General features: G+C 52.1%; 2 pseudogenes; both read left to right on the top strand.

Moving 5' to 3' along the window:
* Nucleotides 1-5,074: 5,074 nt before the first annotated feature.
* LOC124582969 lies at nt 5,075-5,192 on the top strand (annotated as a pseudogene).
* A 6,832-nt stretch (nt 5,193-12,024) lies between these two features.
* LOC124582967 lies at nt 12,025-12,142 on the top strand (annotated as a pseudogene).
* The last annotated feature ends 5,600 nt before the right edge of the window (nt 12,143-17,742 follow it).

Here is a 17,742-nt window from a genome sequence, read left to right as displayed (position 1 = left end):
TGCGCCGTCAGGCACAGAAAACAAGAGGGCCAGAAGCCAGTTCTTCAATGAAGATATTTGTGCACTCCTTCCACGCAACAACAGCAATGTTGTGCTGGGAGGCGATTTCAACTGCGTGTCTGCTCCGGAAGATCAAGTCCCGGTACCTAATCTGTGCATGGAGCTGCAGGAACTGCTAAGAAAACTGAATCTACGTGATTCTTGGCGTCTATTATATCCCAACACAACGGAATTCACGTACTTCCACAACCGCGGAAGAAGCAGGCTTGACAGGATTTATGTGACCAGAGAGTTGGCCACCTGTGTGTCACGTGTGGAAGTCTGCCCTGTGATCTTCTCCGACCACTGTGCCTACATTTGCAAGCTCCAGCTGCCAACGAATAAAATATCAGGAGGAAGATCAGCGTGGAAACTTAACACGGAACATCTAAGTGACGCCAAACTACAGCAGGAGATAGCGCTCACACTAGAAGAAAGTTTACAGACGCGACGACAATATCCGTCCACCACACAATGGTGGGTCGCATCTGGAAAACCACACATAAGGAAGACGCTGATAAGGCACAGTGCGGAAAAGGCTTTCTGGAGGAAGAGCACGGCAGACTTTTACACGCAGTGTCTGAAGGACGCGCTCAACTGTCCTCCAGACGACGACCTGCTTCTCACGCGAGTGAGAGGAATAAAGGCGCGACTACTGAATATCAGGCGTCAACAAATGAAAGGCGTCGTCGTCCGCAGCCAGACACACGGCGCCACTGAAGATGAACCTGCCACACTGCACCACCTGCACAGGGAGAGGGAGAGGGCACAAAACAGAACTGTAAGAGAGCTTAGCGACGCAGCTGGCCGCAAAATAACAACTAGGAGGGACATGATGCGTCACGTAGAAGACCACTTCTCTGATCTCTTCAAGGCAGAGGAACCAGATGACGCAGAAACAGCAAAACTACTACAAGGAACGCGCAGACGGCTGAACGACACCGATCGCGCTTTGCTGACGGAAGCTGTGTCAGAGGATGAAGTGAGAGCCGTCCTCAAAACCTGCGCCAACGGCAAAGCTCCAGGAGCGGACGGATTACCGTCAGAATTCTACGCCACCTGCTGGGACAAAGTAGGTGGAATAATAACAGAAATTGTGAACGAAATTCTGGACGGGAAGGAGATACCACCTCCGTTCCTGGAAGGGACCATCACTCTGGTACCGAAAAATAAGGCGCCAAAAACGTTAACAGACTTCCGCCCAATTACCCTCCTAAATGCGGACTACAAGCTCGTAGCGAAATGCGTCGCGGAAAATATGAAGCTCGCCCTCAAAAAAGCAATCAGCCCATGGCAGACATGTGCAGTGTTAGGCAGAAACATTTTCGACGCCGTCTGCACGTACAGAGACGTTATAGCCCACGCCGCATCCAACAGAGCGACTGCAGCGATCATCTCTATAGACTTCCAAAAGGCCTTCGACAGGATCGGTCACCGGTACCTGCTGAAGACCTTGGCAAGACTGGGTTTTGGCTCCGAATTCGCTCAAGTCATCAAAAACATGTTAACAAATGCCACGTCAAGAGTTACTGTAAATGGCTGGACATCTACGCCAATAAAACTGGGGAAATCTGTGAGGCAAGGGTGCCCACTGTCGATGGCACTATTCACAGTAGCCCTCGACCCAGTCCTCAGGAAACTCGCTGCCTCCGTCAACGGCTACAAGCTGAACGATATAAACGTGACATGTATGGCATATGCCGATGACTTGAGCATTTTCGTGGACGGTAAAGAGGACATCGACAAAGTCCTCCCAATAATAGAGTCTTTTGGGAAGGCATCTGGGGCCAAAACCAACCCCAAAAAAACCGTGCTCGTCCCGATAGGGAACGGGAAACTGAGAGAGGCCAGACCATGGTACCAGGTGACCGACAAATATAAAGTTCTAGGTGTTCAGCTGCAGGCCTGCCCACTCAAAATGGCCGCAGAGAACTGGCGGAACATCCTGAACACCACGAGAGGACTCGTCAGGACACACGCCAACAGAAACCTGACGTTGGATCAGAAAGCACAGCTGATCAACGAAACGATCCTGGCGAAGGCTTGGTACATGGCACAAGTCATGAACGTACCAACAGAAATAGGGAAGTCTATAGGAAGCGCTGTATACTACCTGCTGTGGAGGCGGGAAATTCTCAAAGTGTCGCAAGCCACCAGCACTCTCCCTAGAGAAGAAGGGGGGCTGGGCCTGATAGATGTCACGAGAAAATGCGCGGCACTGTTGCTCCACCGAGCTCTACAAATGGAGGACAGAAGTGTAGACTGTACCACGTCGTCTCTACTGAAAGAACACAGACCCGATTCCGGGGAAGCGCCGGTAGATGTCAGTAGAATACCCTACAAGATGCGCTACTTGAAGCAGATAGTAATGGACAGTAGCTACATCTCATCCACGCTAGCAGTGAAAGAGATGAGAACTGCAGCGAAAATCTATCGTGCACTGAGAGGCAAACAAGGAAGAAGCAGAACAGAGACGAATCTTCCAGACCACGACTGGCCACAAGTCTGGAAGAATCTCTCTGAGAAAGCCATACCTCCGGAAGCTAGAGACACGTGGTACAAAGTCGTACACAACAAGATACCCACGAACGAGCGGCTAGCGCGCATCGGCATGCGCGAGTCGCCGCACTGCGAAGCGTGCAACGAGATCGACACCGTGGAACACCGCTTCACATGTCCGACAAGTCAGGCAATATGGGAGACGTGCAGGAAAATGGTGGCACTCATGAACAGGGCGGACCACCGAACTATAGAAGCCACAGCCCTCACCATCCCGGCTGCAAATTGTTTTCCACGTCCCAAACGCGTCGCGACCATGTGGACGTTCGCGATGACAGCGCACGCCATAATCGCGAAAAAACAAACGGACGGAGTGCAGTTCCTCACCGATCTCTGGGAGGAACACAAGCGAGCCAAGCGGAAAAACAACTACAGGCAGACGTTCCAGAACTACCTACAGATAGGGCTGGACGCCGCCTTCAAGGACGCCCTCCGTCCCCACACGCCATGACCGACGCCGCCGCCACCGCCGACGCCGCCGACGCCGCCGGCGCCGCCGACGCCGCCGACACCGCTGCCGCCACGCCCCCCCCTAGTCCTCCGCGCCTCCGTCGTCACCGATGCAGAGACCCTCCAACACCCCCAAAGTGTTGTGTGTTAAATGTGAGTTCGGTGTAAAATTTGTGCAGTGCAACAACAGTGTCCGCAGTGCTACGGCTACACATATAGGGCATATCCAGGTAGCGTTCTTAAAAATGTGCGAAACATCACTACGCCGAAGATGACTATGTGAGTAGAATAACAAAAGAAACATCTATATTCAATCCCTTTTAATCATGTTAAGCTTATCTAGAATATAGTTGTCCACTTTTAATTATGTTTCAAATGTGTTCCATATCGCCCTCTCACTCTCTCTCTCTCTCTCTCTCTCTCTCTCTCTCTCTCTCTCTGTCTCTCTATTTCTCTCTCTCGCCCTCTCTCGCTCTCTTCCCCTCAACCACCATCTCGTGGACACCTCGCTATATATATATAATATTCATTCATACATATTTGTCATTGTCCTTTGTCTCTTAAATGTAAGCCTTAGCCAATAAGACATCTCTAATAATAGTTACAAGCCACATAATGGCACCAGACCAAAACTCGACCTAAAGTAAAGAACTTAGAAGTGTTTGAATCAATAACCCATAAAATTTAACAAAAACGCAAACAAAACTGAAAAATGAAATATTCTTGCTCCACTGACTTACAAATCAGTGCAACAGTGTAAATCAACCTGCAAATGCACAAAATATAATGAAACAGACAATTGCAACAAAGTTACATATCAGTAAAGAAAAGAAAAAGACTCGATAACTAACTGAAATTGAAATTGAAAATACCTTGGAATCTCATGACTGTATTTGTTATTTTGTAAATAAAAGTTTATTACGTTTAAAAAAAAAAAAAAAGGTGCTGTTGGCTCCCCTTCATTTTCTCCTTTTTACGCCGCTATCCCTGCCAGCCCTCTTTTCATACTACCTTTCTTTTGTGACAAACGTGCTTCCTTAAGCATTTTAAACGCGCTAGGAATGCCCTGAAAATAACGAAACACTACGAATCGACAGATGTGATCTGAAGTAAGTCAGGGTCACCTACTGTTCCGTAGCAGTGCAACTCTCCACAAAAAAAAAAAAAAAAAAAAAAAATTAAACGACTGTAATAAACATAAGATTCGATATTAATTGCCTCAGTTCGAAGAAGAATGTGCCAAGGAAGATTTCTTAAAAGTGCCTGAAGATAACAAAACAGTATGAACCGACAGATATGTTCTGAAATACGTCAGGGCTTATTGTTTTGCAGCAGTGTACGACTGCAAACTTGTAAACAAAAGTGTATCTTTCGTCGCTAGAAGAGATGGATGCTTTGGCGACCCTCCTGTGTCTTGTGTCCCTGTTTTCGCACCTTTGCACAGGTCTACTGGCCGCAAACGGCGTCTCGGACACGCCCGTTAGGCCCACGGCCGTCTCGCAGATGTTTCTCTTGCTTGTGCTGTCATATGGGCCACGACCCGAGCGGCAGCGAGCGGCAGTCGAGCAAAGTCGGGACAAGTCGGGACGGAAGGGGAGAGGTGCGAATGCACTGCACAGATCACGCAAATACCTGGACGCGAGCCGCGCGGCGTGTGTCAGGTGAGTGAGGAAGATGCCGGGGGCGCCCTCCAGCAGGACACTGCTACACCCCGCACAGCCCCCCGCCGGATAACGGGAACAAGATGCGTCGCCCGCGAGTGTCGGACGCCGCACGCACCAAGCGAAACGAATGACAGGCGGCGCACCGAGCAGCCGCGTGTCTCACGCAAGTGGCGGTGCGGCGCGCCCGCCAGTTCGGCAGACGCCTCTGAGACGCCGGGCGCCGCGCACTCCGCGCCGCCTTCGAGGCTCCAGCTGTTGCGGAAGGACGTGCTCTGCGTCAAATGTGTCACCGAAAACGGCGATTGTGTGTGTTGGGAGAAGAGGCAGAGGCGTCTTCTGTCGTGCGGCTACAGTATAAGCGCGCCAACGGCCATACCATGTTGAATACACCGGTTCTCGTCCGATCACCGAAGTTAAGCAACATCGGGCCCGGTTAGTACTTGGCTGGCTGCCCGCCTGGCAACACGTGTGCCGCTCGCTATTGTGCGTCCCAGGTAGTCGAGGATTACCGGCCGCCGAGCCGTCCCTGCCCGGCATCCCACCGCGCCGCGCCCGCGCCCGCCGCCTGCCGGCTCCCGCGCCGCGCCAGCCGTAGCCGTCTCGCCGTAGGCGATCGTGTTTCGTGTTTCAACGATTTGGTGAGTGCTCCACGGAAAAAATGACAACGTTTAATCGCTCAAGTACGACGATTCAGTGCGCGTTTGATCGTGAACACGAACGGCCGTCCTCCTTCGATATAGAGGAGTGGATGTTTCACGAACTTAAAATTCAGGAGGACGAATTAGAGGGGTTGCAGCTAGATTTCACGCTGCTTAGCCTCTTTCTGAAATTGAAAACGGACGTGAGATGCGAGACGCTTGTAAACGTAAGCGGTGGTGTGAGAAAATTTAAACACAGAGATGGCCGCGTCAGCGATGTAAAAATAACGTACGCCGGACACGGCGTGAGGAACATAAAAGTGTATAACCTTCCCTTCGAGGTGCCAAATGAGGAAGTTGCACGTTACTTCAAGCTGTACGGTGAGGTTCTCTCTGTAACGAGAGACTTCTGGGGTACCGGGCACCGGTATAAAGTGGACTCTGGTGTTAGGTCCGTCAGGATGGTCCTACGAAAACACGTGCCGTCGTTTATTGTAATAGGAGGACACAGAGGTGTTGTCCAATATAGCGGACAACCACCGACGTGCTCCATCTGCAGTTCGACTGAACACATGAGGAGCAGCTGCCCCAAAAATAAGAGGGTGGCTCAGCTGCCGCGCGAAAACGCGGACAACGCAGCGGAGCAGGCGGCAAGTTACGCCGGAATTTTGTCGGGCCAGAGCCCGCGCGCCAACGACGAGCCTGCCGTAGCGGAAGCAGCGGTGGCTGCCGCGCCAGCCGAGGCCGCCCAGCCGGCAACACCGGCCCCAGCGGCGGCCGCCGCGGTCAGCGCAGGGGAGAAGCGGCACCTGAGCTCCGACTCGGACAACGAGACCACAATGGAGGCCGAGCCGGCGGCCGCCCCCTCCCCCGCCGCCCGGCGGGTGAAGGTCACGCGCGCCGCCGCGCCCGCCCAGCCGTCAGCTGAGGCTGTCATTCACGGCAGCCAGCTGGCCGGGCCCAGCGCAGAGTCCACGCCCACCTCGTACACCGAGGCGTGCGAGATCGCCATCAAGAAGCAGGTGACCAAACTCGCCCGCATCTTGAAGGAATCCGACGACGAACCGAAGGAGTCTATCGAGCAGCCGCAACCGGCGTCCAAAGCCAAAAGGCGGCGTAACAGGCGGCGAAGCCGCAGCAGCAGCAGCAGCTCAAACGACGAGAGGATGGAGACCTCCGACGGGGAAGCGTCGGACATCTCGCCCGAAAACGCGCGAAAACAAACCACCGAACCGGAGGACCTAGTCCTACGGCCGGACCGCCCACAGCAAGTTCAACCCCCGCCTCCACATAGCGCTTAAATGCAGGAACGCTCTGGCTATAACGTCATCACGTGCAATGTCAATAAAATGAATTCGGTTGTGAAGATAGACGCCCTCACGGAGTTCCTGCAGCACCGAGCTGCCGATGTAGCGATATTACAAGAAGTCGTCACCACGGACTTGGAACAAGTACCGGGATGCGACGTCTTCACGAACATTGACGCAGAAACGAGAACTGGCACTGCTGTAATGGTGAGGAATGGTATCGACACAGAGGACATCAAGACCCTGACTGACGGCCGAGGAATAGCAATCAAAATAGCTGGGACGTACTTTGTCAACATCTATGCGCCGTCAGGCACAGAAAACAAGAGGGCCAGAAGCCAGTTCTTCAATGAAGATATTTGTGCACTCCTTCCACGCAACAACAGCAATGTTGTGCTGGGAGGCGATTTCAACTGCGTGTCTGCTCCGGAAGATCAAGTCCCGGTACCTAATCTGTGCATGGAGCTGCAGGAACTGCTAAGAAAACTGAATCTACGTGATTCTTGGCGTCTATTATATCCCAACACAACGGAATTCACGTACTTCCACAACCGCGGAAGAAGCAGGCTTGACAGGATTTATGTGACCAGAGAGTTGGCCACCTGTGTGTCACGTGTGGAAGTCTGCCCTGTGATCTTCTCCGACCACTGTGCCTACATTTGCAAGCTCCAGCTGCCAACGAATAAAATATCAGGAGGAAGATCAGCGTGGAAACTTAACACGGAACATCTAAGTGACGCCAAACTACAGCAGGAGATAGCGCTCACACTAGAAGAAAGTTTACAGACGCGACGACAATATCCGTCCACCACACAATGGTGGGTCGCATCTGGAAAACCACACATAAGGAAGACGCTGATAAGGCACAGTGCGGAAAAGGCTTTCTGGAGGAAGAGCACGGCAGACTTTTACACGCAGTGTCTGAAGGACGCGCTCAACTGTCCTCCAGACGACGACCTGCTTCTCACGCGAGTGAGAGGAATAAAGGCGCGACTACTGAATATCAGGCGTCAACAAATGAAAGGCGTCGTCGTCCGCAGCCAGACACACGGCGCCACTGAAGATGAACCTGCCACACTGCACCACCTGCACAGGGAGAGGGAGAGGGCACAAAACAGAACTGTAAGAGAGCTTAGCGACGCAGCTGGCCGCAAAATAACAACTAGGAGGGACATGATGCGTCACGTAGAAGACCACTTCTCTGATCTCTTCAAGGCAGAGGAACCAGATGACGCAGAAACAGCAAAACTACTACAAGGAACGCGCAGACGGCTGAACGACACCGATCGCGCTTTGCTGACGGAAGCTGTGTCAGAGGATGAAGTGAGAGCCGTCCTCAAAACCTGCGCCAACGGCAAAGCTCCAGGAGCGGACGGATTACCGTCAGAATTCTACGCCACCTGCTGGGACAAAGTAGGTGGAATAATAACAGAAATTGTGAACGAAATTCTGGACGGGAAGGAGATACCACCTCCGTTCCTGGAAGGGACCATCACTCTGGTACCGAAAAATAAGGCGCCAAAAACGTTAACAGACTTCCGCCCAATTACCCTCCTAAATGCGGACTACAAGCTCGTAGCGAAATGCGTCGCGGAAAATATGAAGCTCGCCCTCAAAAAAGCAATCAGCCCATGGCAGGCATGTGCAGTGTTAGGCAGAAACATTTTCGACGCCGTCTGCACGTACAGAGACGTTATAGCCCACGCCGCATCCAACAGAGCGACTGCAGCGATCATCTCTCTAGACTTCCAAAAGGCCTTCGACAGGATCGGTCACCGGTACCTGCTGAAGACCTTGGCAAGACTGGGTTTTGGCTCCGAATTCGCTCAAGTCATCAAAAACATGTTAACAAATGCCACGTCAAGAGTTACTGTAAATGGCTGGACATCTACGCCAATAAAACTGGGGAAATCTGTGAGGCAAGGGTGCCCACTGTCGATGGCACTATTCACAGTAGCCCTCGACCCAGTCCTCAGGAAACTCGCTGCCTCCGTCAACGGCTACAAGCTGAACGATATAAACGTGACATGTATGGCATATGCCGATGACTTGAGCATTTTCGTGGACGGTAAAGAGGACATCGACAAAGTCCTCCCAATAATAGAGTCTTTTGGGAAGGCATCTGGGGCCAAAACCAACCCCAAAAAAACCGTGCTCGTCCCGATAGGGAACGGGAAACTGAGAGAGGCCAGACCATGGTACCAGGTGACCGACAAATATAAAGTTCTAGGTGTTCAGCTGCAGGCCTGCCCACTCAAAATGGCCGCAGAGAACTGGCGGAACATCCTGAACACCACGAGAGGACTCGTCAGGACACACGCCAACAGAAACCTGACGTTGGATCAGAAAGCACAGCTGATCAACGAAACGATCCTGGCGAAGGCTTGGTACATGGCACAAGTCATGAACGTACCAACAGAAATAGGGAAGTCTATAGGAAGCGCTGTATACTACCTGCTGTGGAGGCGGGAAATTCTCAAAGTGTCGCAAGCCACCAGCACTCTCCCTAGAGAAGAAGGGGGGCTGGGCCTGATAGATGTCACGAGAAAATGCGCGGCACTGTTGCTCCACCGAGCTCTACAAATGGAGGACAGAAGTGTAGACTGTACCACGTCGTCTCTACTGAAAGAACACAGACCCGATTCCGGGGAAGCGCCGGTAGATGTCAGTAGAATACCCTACAAGATGCGCTACTTGAAGCAGATAGTAATGGACAGTAGCTACATCTCATCCACGCTAGCAGTGAAAGAGATGAGAACTGCAGCGAAAATCTATCGTGCACTGAGAGGCAAACAAGGAAGAAGCAGAACAGAGACGAATCTTCCAGACCACGACTGGCCACAAGTCTGGAAGAATCTCTCTGAGAAAGCCATACCTCCGGAAGCTAGAGACACGTGGTACAAAGTCGTACACAACAAGATACCCACGAACGAGCGGCTAGCGCGCATCGGCATGCGCGAGTCGCCGCACTGCGAAGCGTGCAACGAGATCGACACCGTGGAACACCGCTTCACATGTCCGACAAGTCAGGCAATATGGGAGACGTGCAGGAAAATGGTGGCACTCATGAACAGGGCGGACCACCGAACTATAGAAGCCACAGCCCTCACCATCCCGGCTGCAAATTGTTTTCCACGTCCCAAACGCGTCGCGACCATGTGGACGTTCGCGATGACAGCGCACGCCATAATCGCGAAAAAACAAACGGACGGAGTGCAGTTCCTCACCGATCTCTGGGAGGAACACAAGCGAGCCAAGCGGAAAAACAACTACAGGCAGACGTTCCAGAACTACCTACAGATAGGGCTGGACGCCGCCTTCAAGGACGCCCTCCGTCCCCACACGCCATGACCGACGCCGCCGCCACCGCCGACGCCGCCGACGCCGCCGGCGCCGCCGACGCCGCCGACACCGCTGCCGCCACGCCCCCCCCTAGTCCTCCGCGCCTCCGTCGTCACCGATGCAGAGACCCTCCAACACCCCCAAAGTGTTGTGTGTTAAATGTGAGTTCGGTGTAAAATTTGTGCAGTGCAACAACAGTGTCCGCAGTGCTACGGCTACACATATAGGGCATATCCAGGTAGCGTTCTTAAAAATGTGCGAAACATCACTACGCCGAAGATGACTATGTGAGTAGAATAACAAAAGAAACATCTATATTCAATCCCTTTTAATCATGTTAAGCTTATCTAGAATATAGTTGTCCACTTTTAATTATGTTTCAAATGTGTTCCATATCGCCCTCTCACTCTCTCTCTCTCTCTCTCTCTCTCTCTCTCTCTCTCTCTCTGTCTCTCTATTTCTCTCTCTCGCCCTCTCTCGCTCTCTTCCCCTCAACCACCATCTCGTGGACACCTCGCTATATATATATAATATTCATTCATACATATTTGTCATTGTCCTTTGTCTCTTAAATGTAAGCCTTAGCCAATAAGACATCTCTAATAATAGTTACAAGCCACATAATGGCACCAGACCAAAACTCGACCTAAAGTAAAGAACTTAGAAGTGTTTGAATCAATAACCCATAAAATTTAACAAAAACGCAAACAAAACTGAAAAATGAAATATTCTTGCTCCACTGACTTACAAATCAGTGCAACAGTGTAAATCAACCTGCAAATGCACAAAATATAATGAAACAGACAATTGCAACAAAGTTACATATCAGTAAAGAAAAGAAAAAGACTCGATAACTAACTGAAATTGAAATTGAAAATACCTTGGAATCTCATGACTGTATTTGTTATTTTGTAAATAAAAGTTTATTACGTTTAAAAAAAAAAAAAAAGGTGCTGTTGGCTCCCCTTCATTTTCTCCTTTTTACGCCGCTATCCCTGCCAGCCCTCTTTTCATACTACCTTTCTTTTGTGACAAACGTGCTTCCTTAAGCATTTTAAACGCGCTAGGAATGCCCTGAAAATAACGAAACACTACGAATCGACAGATGTGATCTGAAGTAAGTCAGGGTCACCTACTGTTCCGTAGCAGTGCAACTCTCCACAAAAAAAAAAAAAAAAAAAAAAAAATTAAACGACTGTAATAAACATAAGATTCGATATTAATTGCCTCAGTTCGAAGAAGAATGTGCCAAGGAAGATTTCTTAAAAGTGCCTGAAGATAACAAAACAGTATGAACCGACAGATATGTTCTGAAATACGTCAGGGCTTATTGTTTTGCAGCAGTGTACGACTGCAAACTTGTAAACAAAAGTGTATCTTTCGTCGCTAGAAGAGATGGATGCTTTGGCGACCCTCCTGTGTCTTGTGTCCCTGTTTTCGCACCTTTGCACAGGTCTACTGGCCGCAAACGGCGTCTCGGACACGCCCGTTAGGCCCACGGCCGTCTCGCAGATGTTTCTCTTGCTTGTGCTGTCATATGGGCCACGACCCGAGCGGCAGCGAGCGGCAGTCGGGACAAGTCGGGACGGAAGGGGAGAGGTGCGAATGCACTGCACAGATCACGCAAATACCTGGACGCGAGCCGCGCGGCGTGTGTCAGGTGAGTGAGGAAGATGCCGGGGGCGCCCTCCAGCAGGACACTGCTACACCCCGCACAGCCCCCCGCCGGATAACGGGAACAAGATGCGTCGCCCGCGAGTGTCGGACGCCGCACGCACCAAGCGAAACGAATGACAGGCGGCGCACCGAGCAGCCGCGTGTCTCACGCAAGTGGCGGTGCGGCGCGCCCGCCAGTTCGGCAGACGCCTCTGAGACGCCGGGCGCCGCGCACTCCGCGCCGCCTTCGAGGCTCCAGCTGTTGCGGAAGGACGTGCTCTGCGTCAAATGTGTCACCGAAAACGGCGATTGTGTGTGTTGGGAGAAGAGGCAGAGGCGTCTTCTGTCGTGCGGCTACAGTATAAGCGCGCCAACGGCCATACCATGTTGAATACACCGGTTCTCGTCCGATCACCGAAGTTAAGCAACATCGGGCCCGGTTAGTACTTGGCTGGCTGCCCGCCTGGCAACACGTGTGCCGCTCGCTATTGTGCGTCCCAGGTAGTCGAGGATTACCGGCCGCCGAGCCGTCCCTGCCCGGCATCCCACCGCGCCGCGCCCGCGCCCGCCGCCTGCCGGCTCCCGCGCCGCGCCAGCCGTAGCCGTCTCGCCGTAGGCGATCGTGTTTCGTGTTTCAACGATTTGGTGAGTGCTCCACGGAAAAAATGACAACGTTTAATCGCTCAAGTACGACGATTCAGTGCGCGTTTGATCGTGAACACGAACGGCCGTCCTCCTTCGATATAGAGGAGTGGATGTTTCACGAACTTAAAATTCAGGAGGACGAATTAGAGGGGTTGCAGCTAGATTTCACGCTGCTTAGCCTCTTTCTGAAATTGAAAACGGACGTGAGATGCGAGACGCTTGTAAACGTAAGCGGTGGTGTGAGAAAATTTAAACACAGAGATGGCCGCGTCAGCGATGTAAAAATAACGTACGCCGGACACGGCGTGAGGAACATAAAAGTGTATAACCTTCCCTTCGAGGTGCCAAATGAGGAAGTTGCACGTTACTTCAAGCTGTACGGTGAGGTTCTCTCTGTAACGAGAGACTTCTGGGGTACCGGGCACCGGTATAAAGTGGACTCTGGTGTTAGGTCCGTCAGGATGGTCCTACGAAAACACGTGCCGTCGTTTATTGTAATAGGAGGACACAGAGGTGTTGTCCAATATAGCGGACAACCACCGACGTGCTCCATCTGCAGTTCGACTGAACACATGAGGAGCAGCTGCCCCAAAAATAAGAGGGTGGCTCAGCTGCCGCGCGAAAACGCGGACAACGCAGCGGAGCAGGCGGCAAGTTACGCCGGAATTTTGTCGGGCCAGAGCCCGCGCGCCAACGACGAGCCTGCCGTAGCGGAAGCAGCGGTGGCTGCCGCGCCAGCCGAGGCCGCCCAGCCGGCAACACCGGCCCCAGCGGCGGCCGCCGCGGTCAGCGCAGGGGAGAAGCGGCACCTGAGCTCCGACTCGGACAACGAGACCACAATGGAGGCCGAGCCGGCGGCCGCCCCCTCCCCCGCCGCCCGGCGGGTGAAGGTCACGCGCGCCGCCGCGCCCGCCCAGCCGTCAGCTGAGGCTGTCATTCACGGCAGCCAGCTGGCCGGGCCCAGCGCAGAGTCCACGCCCACCTCGTACACCGAGGCGTGCGAGATCGCCATCAAGAAGCAGGTGACCAAACTCGCCCGCATCTTGAAGGAATCCGACGACGAACCGAAGGAGTCTATCGAGCAGCCGCAACCGGCGTCCAAAGCCAAAAGGCGGCGTAACAGGCGGCGAAGCCGCAGCAGCAGCAGCAGCTCAAACGACGAGAGGATGGAGACCTCCGACGGGGAAGCGTCGGACATCTCGCCCGAAAACGCGCGAAAACAAACCACCGAACCGGAGGACCTAGTCCTACGGCCGGACCGCCCACAGCAAGTTCAACCCCCGCCTCCACATAGCGCTTAAATGCAGGAACGCTCTGGCTATAACGTCATCACGTGCAATGTCAATAAAATGAATTCGGTTGTGAAGATAGACGCCCTCACGGAGTTCCTGCAGCACCGAGCTGCCGATGTAGCGATATTACAAGAAGTCGTCACCACGGACTTGGAACAAGTACCGGGATGCGACGTCTTCACGAACATTGACGCAGAAACGAGAACTGGCACTGCTGTAATGGTGAGGAATGGTATCGACACAGAGGACATCAAGACCCTGACTGACGGCCGAGGAATAGCAATCAAAATAGCTGGGACGTACTTTGTCAACATCTATGCGCCGTCAGGCACAGAAAACAAGAGGGCCAGAAGCCAGTTCTTCAATGAAGATATTTGTGCACTCCTTCCACGCAACAACAGCAATGTTGTGCTGGGAGGCGATTTCAACTGCGTGTCTGCTCCGGAAGATCAAGTCCCGGTACCTAATCTGTGCATGGAGCTGCAGGAACTGCTAAGAAAACTGAATCTACGTGATTCTTGGCGTCTATTATATCCCAACACAACGGAATTCACGTACTTCCACAACCGCGGAAGAAGCAGGCTTGACAGGATTTATGTGACCAGAGAGTTGGCCACCTGTGTGTCACGTGTGGAAGTCTGCCCTGTGATCTTCTCCGACCACTGTGCCTACATTTGCAAGCTCCAGCTGCCAACGAATAAAATATCAGGAGGAAGATCAGCGTGGAAACTTAACACGGAACATCTAAGTGACGCCAAACTACAGCAGGAGATAGCGCTCACACTAGAAGAAAGTTTACAGACGCGACGACAATATCCGTCCACCACACAATGGTGGGTCGCATCTGGAAAACCACACATAAGGAAGACGCTGATAAGGCACAGTGCGGAAAAGGCTTTCTGGAGGAAGAGCACGGCAGACTTTTACACGCAGTGTCTGAAGGACGCGCTCAACTGTCCTCCAGACGACGACCTGCTTCTCACGCGAGTGAGAGGAATAAAGGCGCGACTACTGAATATCAGGCGTCAACAAATGAAAGGCGTCGTCGTCCGCAGCCAGACACACGGCGCCACTGAAGATGAACCTGCCACACTGCACCACCTGCACAGGGAGAGGGAGAGGGCACAAAACAGAACTGTAAGAGAGCTTAGCGACGCAGCTGGCCGCAAAATAACAACTAGGAGGGACATGATGCGTCACGTAGAAGACCACTTCTCTGATCTCTTCAAGGCAGAGGAACCAGATGACGCAGAAACAGCAAAACTACTACAAGGAACGCGCAGACGGCTGAACGACACCGATCGCGCTTTGCTGACGGAAGCTGTGTCAGAGGATGAAGTGAGAGCCGTCCTCAAAACCTGCGCCAACGGCAAAGCTCCAGGAGCGGACGGATTACCGTCAGAATTCTACGCCACCTGCTGGGACAAAGTAGGTGGAATAATAACAGAAATTGTGAACGAAATTCTGGACGGGAAGGAGATACCACCTCCGTTCCTGGAAGGGACCATCACTCTGGTACCGAAAAATAAGGCGCCAAAAACGTTAACAGACTTCCGCCCAATTACCCTCCTAAATGCGGACTACAAGCTCGTAGCGAAATGCGTCGCGGAAAATATGAAGCTCGCCCTCAAAAAAGCAATCAGCCCATGGCAGGCATGTGCAGTGTTAGGCAGAAACATTTTCGACGCCGTCTGCACGTACAGAGACGTTATAGCCCACGCCGCATCCAACAGAGCGACTGCAGCGATCATCTCTCTAGACTTCCAAAAGGCCTTCGACAGGATCGGTCACCGGTACCTGCTGAAGACCTTGGCAAGACTGGGTTTTGGCTCCGAATTCGCTCAAGTCATCAAAAACATGTTAACAAATGCCACGTCAAGAGTTACTGTAAATGGCTGGACATCTACGCCAATAAAACTGGGGAAATCTGTGAGGCAAGGGTGCCCACTGTCGATGGCACTATTCACAGTAGCCCTCGACCCAGTCCTCAGGAAACTCGCTGCCTCCGTCAACGGCTACAAGCTGAACGATATAAACGTGACATGTATGGCATATGCCGATGACTTGAGCATTTTCGTGGACGGTAAAGAGGACATCGACAAAGTCCTCCCAATAATAGAGTCTTTTGGGAAGGCATCTGGGGCCAAAACCAACCCCAAAAAAACCGTGCTCGTCCCGATAGGGAACGGGAAACTGAGAGAGGCCAGACCATGGTACCAGGTGACCGACAAATATAAAGTTCTAGGTGTTCAGCTGCAGGCCTGCCCACTCAAAATGGCCGCAGAGAACTGGCGGAACATCCTGAACACCACGAGAGGACTCGTCAGGACACACGCCAACAGAAACCTGACGTTGGATCAGAAAGCACAGCTGATCAACGAAACGATCCTGGCGAAGGCTTGGTACATGGCACAAGTCATGAACGTACCAACAGAAATAGGGAAGTCTATAGGAAGCGCTGTATACTACCTGCTGTGGAGGCGGGAAATTCTCAAAGTGTCGCAAGCCACCAGCACTCTCCCTAGAGAAGAAGGGGGGCTGGGCCTGATAGATGTCACGAGAAAATGCGCGGCACTGTTGCTCCACCGAGCTCTACAAATGGAGGACAGAAGTGTAGACTGTACCACGTCGTCTCTACTGAAAGAACACAGACCCGATTCCGGGGAAGCGCCGGTAGATGTCAGTAGAATACCCTACAAGATGCGCTACTTGAAGCAGATAGTAATGGACAGTAGCTACATCTCATCCACGCTAGCAGTGAAAGAGATGAGAACTGCAGCGAAAATCTATCGTGCACTGAGAGGCAAACAAGGAAGAAGCAGAACAGAGACGAATCTTCCAGACCACGACTGGCCACAAGTCTGGAAGAATCTCTCTGAGAAAGCCATACCTCCGGAAGCTAGAGACACGTGGTACAAAGTCGTACACAACAAGATACCCACGAACGAGCGGCTAGCGCGCATCGGCATGCGCGAGTCGCCGCACTGCGAAGCGTGCAACGAGATCGACACCGTGGAACACCGCTTCACATGTCCGACAAGTCAGGCAATATGGGAGACGTGCAGGAAAATGGTGGCACTCATGAACAGGGCGGACCACCGAACTATAGAAGCCACAGCCCTCACCATCCCGGCTGCAAATTGTTTTCCACGTCCCAAACGCGTCGCGACCATGTGGACGTTCGCGATGACAGCGCACGCCATAATCGCGAAAAAACAAACGGACGGAGTGCAGTTCCTCACCGATCTCTGGGAGGAACACAAGCGAGCCAAGCGGAAAAACAACTACAGGCAGACGTTCCAGAACTACCTACAGATAGGGCTGGACGCCGCCTTCAAGGACGCCCTCCGTCCCCACACGCCATGACCGACGCCGCCGCCACCGCCGACGCCGCCGACGCCGCCGGCGCCGCCGACGCCGCCGACACCGCTGCCGCCACGCCCCCCCCTAGTCCTCCGCGCCTCCGTCGTCACCGATGCAGAGACCCTCCAACACCCCCAAAGTGTTGTGTGTTAAATGTGAGTTCGGTGTAAAATTTGTGCAGTGCAACAACAGTGTCCGCAGTGCTACGGCTACACATATAGGGCATATCCAGGTAGCGTTCTTAAAAATGTGCGAAACATCACTACGCCGAAGATGACTATGTGAGTAGAATAACAAAAGAAACATCTATATTCAATCCCTTTTAATCATGTTAAGCTTATCTAGAATATAGTTGTCCACTTTTAATTATGTTTCAAATGTGTTCCATATCGCCCTCTCACTCTCTCTCTCTCTCTCTCTCTCTCTCTCTCTCTCTCTCTCTGTCTCTCTATTTCTCTCTCTCGCCCTCTCTCGCTCTCTTCCCCTCAACCACCATCTCGTGGACACCTCGCTATATATATATAATATTCATTCATACATATTTGTCATTGTCCTTTGTCTCTTAAATGTAAGCCTTAGCCAATAAGACATCTCTAATAATAGTTACAAGCCACATAATGGCACCAGACCAAAACTCGACCTAAAGTAAAGAACTTAGAAGTGTTTGAATCAATAACCCATAAAATTTAACAAAAACGCAAACAAAACTGAAAAATGAAATATTCTTGCTCCACTGACTTACAAATCAGTGCAACAGTGTAAATCAACCTGCAAATGCACAAAATAT

Source organism: Schistocerca americana, unplaced genomic scaffold (assembly GCF_021461395.2).
Source record: "Schistocerca americana isolate TAMUIC-IGC-003095 unplaced genomic scaffold, iqSchAmer2.1 HiC_scaffold_431, whole genome shotgun sequence".
NCBI lineage: Eukaryota > Metazoa > Arthropoda > Insecta > Orthoptera > Acrididae > Schistocerca > Schistocerca americana.
This window is presented reverse-complemented; position numbering and strand designations above follow the sequence as displayed.